Genomic DNA, 11,101 nt, shown 5'->3' on the forward strand with positions numbered 1-11,101 from the left:
CCCACCCTACCTCAACCCACCCTACCTCACCCCACCATACCTTACCCCACCCTACCTCACCCTACCTCACCGCACCCTACCATACCTCACCCTACCCCACCCTACCATACCTCACCCCACCCTACCTTACCTCACCCCATCCTACCTCACCCCACCCTACCTCACCCCACCCTACCTCACCCCACCCTACCACACCCTACCTCACCACACCCTACCTCACCCTACCCTACCACACCCTACCTCACCCCACCCTACCTCACCCCAACCTTCCTCACCCCACCCTACCTCACCCCAACCTACCTCACCACACCCTACCCCACCCTACCTCACCCCACCCTACCTCACCCCACCCTACCCCACCCTACCTCACCCCTCCCTACCTCACCCCACCCTACCTCACCCCACCCTACCCCAACCTGCCTCACCCTACCTCACCCCACCCTACCTTACCTTACCCCACCCTACCTTACCCCACCCCACCCTACCTCACCTCACCCTACCCCACCCTACGATACCTCACCACATCCTACCTCACCCCACCCTACCGCACCTCACTCTACCTCACCCCACCCTACCTCACCCCACCCTACCTTACCCCACCCTGCCTCACCCCACCCTACCTTACCCCACCCTGCCTCACCCCACCCTACCTCACCCCACCCTGCCTCACCCTACCTTACCTAACCTCACCCTACCCTACCTCACCCCACCCTACCTTACCCCACCCTACCTCACCCCACCCTGCCTCACCCTACCTAACCTCACCCTACCCCACCTCACCCTACCCTACCTCACCCCACCCTGCCTCAACCCAACCCTACCTAACCTCACCCTACCCTACCCCACCTAACCTCACCCTACCCCACCCCACCCCACCCTACCTCAACCCACCCTACCTCACCCCACCATACCTTACCCCACCCTACCTCACCCTACCTCACCCCACCCTACCATACCTCACCCTACCCCACCCTACCATACCTCACCCCACCCTACCTTACCTCACCCCATCCTACCTCACCCTACCCTACCTCACCCCACCCTACCTCACCCCACCTCACCCTACCTCACCCCATCCTACCTCACCCTACCCTACCTCACCCTACCTCACCCCACCCTACTTCACCCCACCCTACCCTACCTCACCCCACCCTACCACACCCTACCTCACCCCACCCCACCCTACCTCACCCCACCCTACCTCACCCTACCCTACCTCACCCTACCTCACCACACCCTACCTCACCCTACCCTGCCACACCCTACCTCACCCCACCCTACCTCACCCCAACCTACCTCACCACACCCTACCTCACCCTACCCTACCACACCCTACCTCACCCCACCCTACCTCACCCCACCCTACCTCACCCCACCCTACCACACCCTACCTCACCACACCCTACCTCACCCTACCCTACCACACCCTACCTCACCCCACCCTACCTCACCCCAACCTTCCTCACCCCACCCTACCTCACCCCAACCTACCTCACCACACCCTACCCCACCCTACCTCACCCCACCCTACCTCACCCCACCCTACCCCACCCTACCTCACCCCTCCCTACCTCACCCCACCCTACCTCACCCCACCCTACCCCAACCTGCCTCACCCTACCTCACCCCACCCTACCTTACCTTACCCCACCCTACCGTACCCCACCCCACCCTACCTCACCTCACCCTACCCCACCCTACGATACCTCACCACATCCTACCTCACCCCACCCTACCGCACCTCACTCTACCTCACCCCACCCTACCTCACCCCACCCTACCTTACCCCACCCTGCCTCACCCCACCCTACCTTACCCCACCCTGCCTCACCCCACCCTACCTCACCCCACCCTGCCTCACCCTACCTTACCTAACCTCACCCTACCCTACCTCACCCCACCCTACCTTACCCCACCCTACCTCACCCCACCCTGCCTCACCCTACCTAACCTCACCCTACCCCACCTCACCCTACCCTACCTCACCCCACCCTGCCTCAACCCAACCCTACCTAACCTCACCCTACCCTACCCCACCTAACCTCACCCTACCCCACCCCACCCCACCCTACCTCAACCCACCCTACCTCACCCCACCATACCTTACCCCACCCTACCTCACCCTACCTCACCCCACCCTACCATACCTCACCCTACCCCACCCTACCATACCTCACCCCACCCTACCCCACCCTACCCTACCTCAACCTACCCCACCTCACCCACCCTACCCCACCTCACCCCACCCTACCTCACCCTGCCCTACCTCACCCTACCTCACCCCACCCTACCCCACCCTACCATACCTCACCCTACCCTACCTCACCCCACCCTACCTCACCCCACCCTACCTTACCCCACCCTACCTCACCCCACCCCACCTCACCCTACCCCACCCTATCTCACCCCACCTCACCCTACCTCACCCCATCCTACCCTACCTCACCCTACCTCACCTCACCCTACCTCACCCCAACCTACCTCACCCCACCCTACCCTACCTCACCCTACCTCACCCCACCCTACCTCACCCCACCACACCCTACCCCACTCCACCCTACCTCACCCAACCCTACCTCACCCTACCCTACCTCACCCTACCTCACCCCAACCTACCTCACATCACCCTACCTCACCCCACCCTACCTCACCCCACCCTACCTCACCCCTCCCTACCTCACCCCACCCTACCTCACCCTACCTCACCCCACCCTACCCCAACCTGCCTCACCCTACCTCACCCCACCCTACCTTACCTTACCCCACCCTACCTTACCCCACCCCACTCAACCTCACCCTACCCCACCCTACGATACCTCACCCCATCCTACCTCACCCCACCCTACCGCACCTCACTCTACCTCACCCCACCCTACCTCACCCCACCCTACCTTACCCCACCCTGCCTCACCCCACCCTGCCTCACCCTACCTAACCTCACCCTACCCCACCTCACCCTACCCTACCTCACCTTACCCTGCCTCAACCCAACCCTACCTAACCTCACCCTACCCCACCCCACCCCACCCCACCATACCTTACCCCACCCTACCTCACCCTACCTCACCCCACCCTAACCCACCCTACCATACCTCACCCTACCCCACCCTACCATACCTCACCCCACCCTACCCCACCCTACCCCACCTCACCCACCCTACCCTACCTCACCCCACCCTACCTCACCCTACCCTACCTCACCCTGCCCCACCTCACGCCACCCTACCCCACCTCAACCTACCCCACCTCACCCCACCCTACCTCACCCCACCCTACCTCACCCCGCCCTACCTCACCTCACCCTACCCCACCCTACCATACCTCACCCTACCTCACCCCACCCTACCTCACCCCACCCTACCTTACCCCACCCCACCCTACATCACCCCACCTCACCCTACCTTACCCCACCCTATCTCACCCCACCCTACCTCACCCCACCTCACCCTACCTCACCCCATCCTACCTCACCCTACCCTACCTCACCCCACCCTACCTGACCCCACCCTACCCTACCCTACCTCACCCTACCTTACCCCACCCTACCTCACCCCACCCTGCCTCACCCAACCCTACCTTACCCCACCCTGCCTCACCCTACCTCACCCCACCCTACCTTACCCCACCCCAACCCTACCTAACCTCACCCTACCCTACTTCAACCCACCCCTACCCTACCTCACCCCACCCTGCCTCAACCCAATCCTACCTAACCTAACCTCACCCCACCTAACCTCACCCCACCCTACCCTACCTCAACCCACCCTACCTCACCCCACCCTACCTAAACTCACCCTACCCTACCTCACCCCACCCTATGAAACATGTTCATCTTTGTGACAACATTGGTGTAGTTCTACTCTCAACTTTTTGTTTTCTGCTCTTGCACTTTTTATCTTAAGTGTTTTGAATCAGGGGAATGTTGAGGTAATGTTACTGAAGTTGTGTGTCTCTCTCTCTCTGTCCACTGTCTGTCAAGCTGGGGGCCAAAACTACCACGGCGCCTGAGGAAGGTGAACTTACACACATCCCCCGCCCGCCCTGACCTTCTCTGCTTGTTTCACCGCCATTCCTGCTTGTTTACCTCAGAGACCCCCCCCACCCCCACCTTGGGAACAGACACCAGACACACACACTACACCAGACTGGACCGGTCCAACCTGCAAGAGAGAACAAGCTTCACTTTTCAACTATGAACTTTGAACCTCCCAACCAATGGAGTTCAACTGAAGGAAACGGGAACAAACAGAACTCTCCAAAAAAACTCCCAGAATTCCCAAGGACTACCCACAATCCCCCTCTCTCTCTCTCTTTCACTCTCTTCCACTCCACTGCCAAATCCCGAACAACCAAACTGGATTTTTGTAAACAATAAAAAATTTGAAATAAAGTATTAGAATTTTTTTCCACTTTCTCCAATTTGTCTGGAGATTTTAACAATAATTTTCAAAGGACATTTGGCCTTTAAATTGTGTAGAGATTGCAGGGACTTTGTTGATATTTTTCTAAGACTTTTCTTATTGCCGTAATTGGAAGTCAACTTTGAAAGGACTTTCATTCTGAAGTGGGATGATAGCAAGGGATTTTGGGTGATTTTTCTGGGACTCCTCAACCATCGTGATACGAGGATCCCTCTTCAAATCAAACTTTACAACCAAGTTTGGTTTCATCTCTTGTACAGTACAAAAAGTTATATTTTCCCTCTCAATGTGAAAAGTATTTTTTAAATTTAAGTGTTGAAAATATTTTATTTCATCCAAACTTTTTGAGGGCCCTATTTAAGTCTTTGTCGTCTTTTGAAGATATGACTTCATTATCTATTCGTCTGGAGGATTTTCACATCTTTTTTGACCGTTTTAGGTTGTCTTTGTTTTTGTAGTTACACTGGGGGGGGGGGGGGGGGGGGGGGGGGGGCTTCATCAGGACTGAAGGGAGAGAAGCAGTGTATTTATTATATTATTGACATCCTCTTTTATTTCTGTGTATTCATCCATCATTTTAGATCACCCTGACTTTACAGGTTTGTAGTTAGATGTTTTCACACAGCATTCCAATCACCAGCTACATAACAGTCATTCATTTATACCGGGCATGGCAGAGCAGTAGAGGCAACTTTAAAATGTCCTGCATTAATTTACCTGTATTTCTACTTTTCTACCAAAGGGGGCAGTGTTTACTCATTTAGAGAGATGGACCACTACGCAGAAGAAGTCAGTTGGAGAACACTTCATGCTAAAGGCCAATTTTTTTTAATTGGGGTTGATTCGAGAATCAATGTTAAAGGCCCAATGCTGTCGAAAATGTGATTTTTCTGTGTTTTATATTTCCACTCTATGAGGTTGGAATACTACTGTGAAATTGTGAAAATTATGAAAATGCCCTTTTAGTGTTTGAGCTGTTTGAACAGCCCAACTGAAATTTCAACCTGTTTTGGTGGGATGGAGTTTTGGCTTCATCAGTCAGTTAATTAGAATTCCAAACCTCTCTGCCAATAACAACTCGTTTCCATTTTCCTCCTCCCAACTCAGGCCACGCCCAGACAGCCCTAGCAAAAATTATTGTTTGAGAATTTGCTCTTTGCTAAGTTTATTTTTTACCATTTTAATTTTAAAAAAACAATCACAGTAAGATATTGCTACCCAGAAAGTATGTGATATTGAGATAAACATATATATTTTTTAAAGAGCTTAAAAAGTAAACAGAAAGTCTCAATTGGGGATTTTGGGAACACATTCCCTCTGGGAGCCTCTTTGGTGTTCTCCTTTTAGAAGACTACTAGTTACATCAGCACAAAATGAAGTTATTGTTATCCTTATCTGTTTACTCCCATGCCTTTTATCTGTGAAGAATACACATTTAATTGATCCTCCTGTGACGTACACACTGTCCCTTTAAGTAACAACCCAATATGTAAGCAAAGAGTACAGTACACATAGTTTTTAAATGTTTTGGTCTGGTTTAAAAACATGATGTTGTTTTAGGACACATAATATTACAATGTTCAATATCCAATGTGTTGTAGTTCTTTCAGTGTGTTGTTTCTTCACCTTCCTCTTCTTCTTCATTGTGGCACTCTCTTTTCTACATTGGTGAAGGATGGAGACTAGGAAGAACCAGCCTATACATCTAAAGTTCATGTTTATTTTGTCATAGTGATATATATCTGTCTCTCTCTCTCCTTCTGTCTCTCTCTCTCCTTCTGCCTCTCTCTCTCCCTCTGTCTCTCTCTCTCTCCCTCTGTCTCTCTCTCTCTCACTCTGTCTCTCTCCCTCTGTCTCTCTCTCTCTCCCTCTGTCTCTCTCTCTCTCCCTCTGTCTCTCTCTCCCTCTGTCTCTCTCTCCCTCTGTCTCTCTCTCCCTCTGTCTCTCTCTCCCTCTGTCTCTCTCTCCCTCTGTCTCTCTCTCTCTCTCTCCCTGTCTCTCTCTGTCTCTCTCTCTCTCTCTCTCTCTCTCCCTCTCTCTCTCTCTCTCTCTCTCTCTCCCTCTCTCTCTCTCTCTCTCTCTCTCTGTTTCCCTCACTGTTAGAGATAATATGTAATAAAACAGCATCACTAAATAAACACAAATGTAGACACACCTTATTTGGAACACCGCTTGATATTTTGTTCTGTGACAGGTTCTATGTCCAATTTCTCTATTTTCTTGTCTCATGAGGAAATTATAATTTCTCAGCTATTTTCATCACTGTGAAATGGATCAAAATAATTGTATCATCAATCATACAGACAATACCCGATAATGACAAAGCGAAAACAGGTTTTTAGACATAAAAAAAAACTGAAATACCTTATTTACATAAGTATTCAGACCCTTTCCTATGAGACTGAAAATTGAGTTCAGGTGCATCCTGTTTCCATTGATCATCCTTGAGATGTTTCTGGAACTTGATTCAAGGACACCTCTGGTAAATTAAATTGATTGGACATGATTTGGAAAGGCACACACCTGTCTATATAAGGTCCCACAATTGACAGTGCATGTCAGAGCAAAAACCAAGCCAGGAGGTCGAAGGTATTGTCGGTAGAGCTCTGAGACAGGATTGTGTCGAGGCACAGATCTGGGGAAGGGTACCAAAATATTCCTGCAGCATTGGTTCCCAAGAACACAGTGGCCTCCATCATTCTTTAATAGAAGACGTTTTGTACCACCGGGACTCTTCCTAGAGCTGGCCACCCGGCCGAACTGAGCAATCGGGGTAGAAGGGCCTTGGTCAGGAAGGTGACCAAGAACCCAAAGGTCACTTTAACAGAGCTCTAGAGTTCCTCTGTGGAGATGGGAGAACCTTACAGAAGGACAACCATCTCTGCAGCACTCCACAAATCAGGCCTTAATGGTAGAGTGGCCAGACGGAAGCCACTCCTCAGTAAAAGGCACCTGACAGCCACTTTGAGTTTGCCAAAAGGCACCTAAAGACTCTCAGACCATGAGAAACAGCTTCAAGATGGCGCCGTTTCCTTTGGAAACTGAAATATATATTTTTTATGTATTATTTCCTACATTGTTATCCAAGAAAACCGTAAGTGTTATTACATACAGCCGGGAATAACTATTGGATATCAGAGAGACGTCAACTTAACAGCACAACCAGCATTACGACCAGGAATACGACTTTTCCAAAGCCGTCCAAGGAGGAGAGGGTGCTGGAGCAGTCTTCTTGTGAGACTTCGGATGCCCGCACACCACCCACCGCTTCCGAGTATACTACTCGCTAATGTCCAGTCCCTAGTTAACAAAGTCAACAAAATCCAGGCAATAGTTGCTTTCCATTGAGATATCTGGGATTGTAACATACTCTGTTTCATGGAAAAATGACTAGCTGGGGACATGCTGTCGCAGTCTGTACAGCCAACCGGATTTTCAGTGCATCGTGCCGACAGGTATAAACATCTCTCCGGTAAGAAGAAGTGCATTTCATGATTAACGACTCATGGTGTAATTGTAACAAGATACAAGAACTCAAGTCCTTTCGTTCACCTGACCTAGAATTCCTCACAATCAAATGCCGACCGTATTAGCTCCCAAGATAACTTTCCTCGGTTATCGTCACAGCCGTGTATATCCCCCCGCAAGCGGTTACCACGACGGCCATGAAGGAACTTCACTGTACTTTATGCAGACTGGAAACCATATATCTTGAGGCTGCATTTATTGTAGCTGGAGATTTTAACAAAGCAAATTTGAGAACAAGGCTACCTAAATTCTATCAGCATATCGATTGCAGTACACGAGGGAGTAACACACTTGACCATTGCTACTCTAACTTCCACGATGCATACAAGGCCCACCCAGCCATCCTTTTGTCAAATCCAACCATGGCTCCATCTTGTTGCTAACCCTCCTATAGTCAGAAACTAAAACAGGAAGGGCCCGTGCTTAGGTCTATCCAACGCTGGTCTGACCAATCGGATTTCACGCTTGAAGATTGCTTCGATCACGTGGACTGGGATATGTTCCGGGTAGCCTCAGACAATGACATTGATGTATATGCTGACTCAGTGAGCGAGTTTATAAGGAAGTGTGTAGGAGACGTTGTACCCACTGTGACTATTAAAACCTTCCCTAACCAGAAATCGTGGATTGATGGCAGCATTTGCGCAAAACTGAAAGCACATACCACCGTGCATACGTCTCATCTTGCCATTTAATCATGGCAATATGACTGGAAACATGGCCGAATACAAACCATGTAGCTATTCCCTCCGTAAGGAAACAAACAAGCAAAGTGTCAGTATAGAGACAAAGTAGAGTCGCAATTCAACTGCTCAAACACGAGACATATGTGGCAGGGTCTACAGACAATCACAGATTACAAAAAGAAAACCAGCCCCGTTGCGGACATCGAAGTCTTGCTTCCAGGCAAATTAAACTACTTCTTTGTGCGCTTTGAGGATAATACAGTGCCACCGACGCAGCCCGCTGGGCTCTCCTTCTCTGTGGCCGATGTGAGTAAAACATTTAAACGTGTTAACCCTCGCAAGGCTGCCGGCCCGGACGGCATCCCTAGCAGCGTCCTCAGAGCATGCGCAGACCAGCTGGCTGGTGTGTTTACGGACATATTCAATCAATCCCTATCCCAGTCTGCTGTCCTCACATGCTTCAAGATGGCCACCATTGTTCCTGTACCCAAGAAAGCTAAGGTAATTGAACTAAATGACTATGGCCCCGTTGCACTCACATCTGTCATCCTGAAGTGCTTTGAAAGACTAGTCAAGGATCTTATCACCTCCACCTTACCTGTCACCCTAGACCCACTCCAATTTGTTTACCGCCCCAATAGGTCCATAGATGATGCAATCACCATCACACTGTACACTGCCCTATCCCATCTGGACAAGAGGAATACCTATGTAAGATTGCTGTTCATTGACTATAGCTCAGCATTCAACACAATAGTATCCTCATCACTAATCACTAAACTTGTCCCTGGGTCTCGACCCCGCCCTGTGCAACTGGGTTCTGGACTTCCTGACGGGCCGCGCCCAGGTGGTGAATGTAGGAAACAACATCTCCACTCCGCTGATCCTCAACACTGGGGCCCCACAAGGGTGCATTCTCAGCCACCTCCTGTACTCCCTGTTCACCCACGGAGGCGTGCATGGCCATGCAGTCAACTCAATCATCAAGTTTGTAGACGACACGACAGTGGTAGGCTTGATTACCAACAACGACAAGACAGCCTACAGGGAGGAGGTGAGGGCCCTCGGAGTATGGTGTCAGGAAAATAACCTCTCACTCAATGTCAGCAAAACAAAAGAGATGATCGTGGACTTCAGGAAACAGCAAGAGGAAGCACCCCCCTATCCACATCGATGAGACAGCAGTGGAGAAGGTGGAAAGTTTTAAGTTCCTCAGTGTACATATCACCGACAAACTGAAATGGTCCACACATGCAGAGAGTGTGGTGAAGAAGGCGCAACGGCCCGCCACAGGAGTAGCTAGTGCGCGATGAGACAAGGATATCCCCACCGGCCAAACTCTCCCTAACCCGGACGATGCAAGGCCAATTGTGCGTCGCCCCATGGACCTCCTGGACGCGGCCGGCTGCGACAGAGCCTGGGCTCGAACCCAGAGTCTCTGGTGGCACAGTGGTCTAAGGCACTGCCTGGGCTCAAACCCAGAGACTCTGGTGGCACATGCAGTGCCTTAGACCACTGTGCCACCCGAGAGGCCTTCTCGACCTTGACAACAATGACTCGTGACTTCACTTGAACTTGAACCTAATGACTCGAACTGACTTGATGCCCTCCCCAAGCCCAATTATAAAAAATGATGCTGGTAGCTAAGTCCTGCCTGATGTTACTGCTGTTCCTTAAACTATTGACATACGTTGGCCTACTGTAACCACACAGAGAAAGTGTGTGTATTAAGGTTGGGTGATTGTGTACAAGCCTACATCGCTCGATTGCGCCCCATAGCGATCCTCGATAGTCGATCACTATTGGGATGAGAAAGATATTATCTGTTAGACACTGCTGCACTGTTGGATCTAGAAGCATAAGCATTTCGCTACACTCGCAATAACATCTGCTAACCATTTGTATGTGACCAATAAAATTGTATTTGATTTGAAACAATAATCTCTGGTCTGATGAAACCAAGATTGAACTCTTTGGCCTGAATGCCAAGCGTCACGTCTGGAGGAAATCTGGCACCATCCCTACAGTGAAGCATGGTGGTGGCAGCATCATGCTGTGGGGATGTTTTTCAGCGTCAGGGACTGGGAAACTAGTCAGGATCGAGGGAAAGATGAACAGAGCAAAATATAGAGAAATCATTGATGAAAACCTGCTCCAGAGCGCTCAGGACGTCAGACAAGTGTTACGGATCCCTCCAGAACGTTCATTACACACACCTGTCCCCTATTCCCACTGATTAGTATTTGTAAAAGTGTGCCCTTTGGTTTCCATTGGGCTGACGATTATTGTTACAATGTCTGTTGGTGCGTGTGAGTACCTGTGCTGTGTGTTTTGGGCTTTCATGCCCTTGTGGATTGCGCAGATAATTACGGGGTCTAGTCCCGTGTGTTAATCATTGTGCGCGTGTGTTATTTATTTGAGGTACTCCTCGCTCTTTTGTTTTGGGTTTCTACCCTGTTTTTTTGT

General features: G+C 50.6%; 1 protein-coding gene across 2 annotated transcripts in view; it reads left to right on the forward strand.

Moving 5' to 3' along the window:
• The window catches only part of LOC139391632 (protein 4.1-like), a 113,991-nt gene extending 109,118 nt beyond the window's left edge, over positions 1-4,873 (forward strand). For both annotated transcript variants that reach the window (XM_071139017.1, XM_071139018.1), the window contains exon 21: positions 3,980-4,873. The gene's annotated coding sequence lies outside the window, so the exon portion shown is untranslated. The remainder of the gene's footprint in view (positions 1-3,979) is intronic.
• Positions 4,874-11,101: the final 6,228 nt, after the last annotated feature.

This window comes from Oncorhynchus clarkii, chromosome 32 (genome assembly GCF_045791955.1).
Source record: "Oncorhynchus clarkii lewisi isolate Uvic-CL-2024 chromosome 32, UVic_Ocla_1.0, whole genome shotgun sequence".
Classification (NCBI taxonomy): Eukaryota; Metazoa; Chordata; class Actinopteri; order Salmoniformes; family Salmonidae; genus Oncorhynchus; species Oncorhynchus clarkii.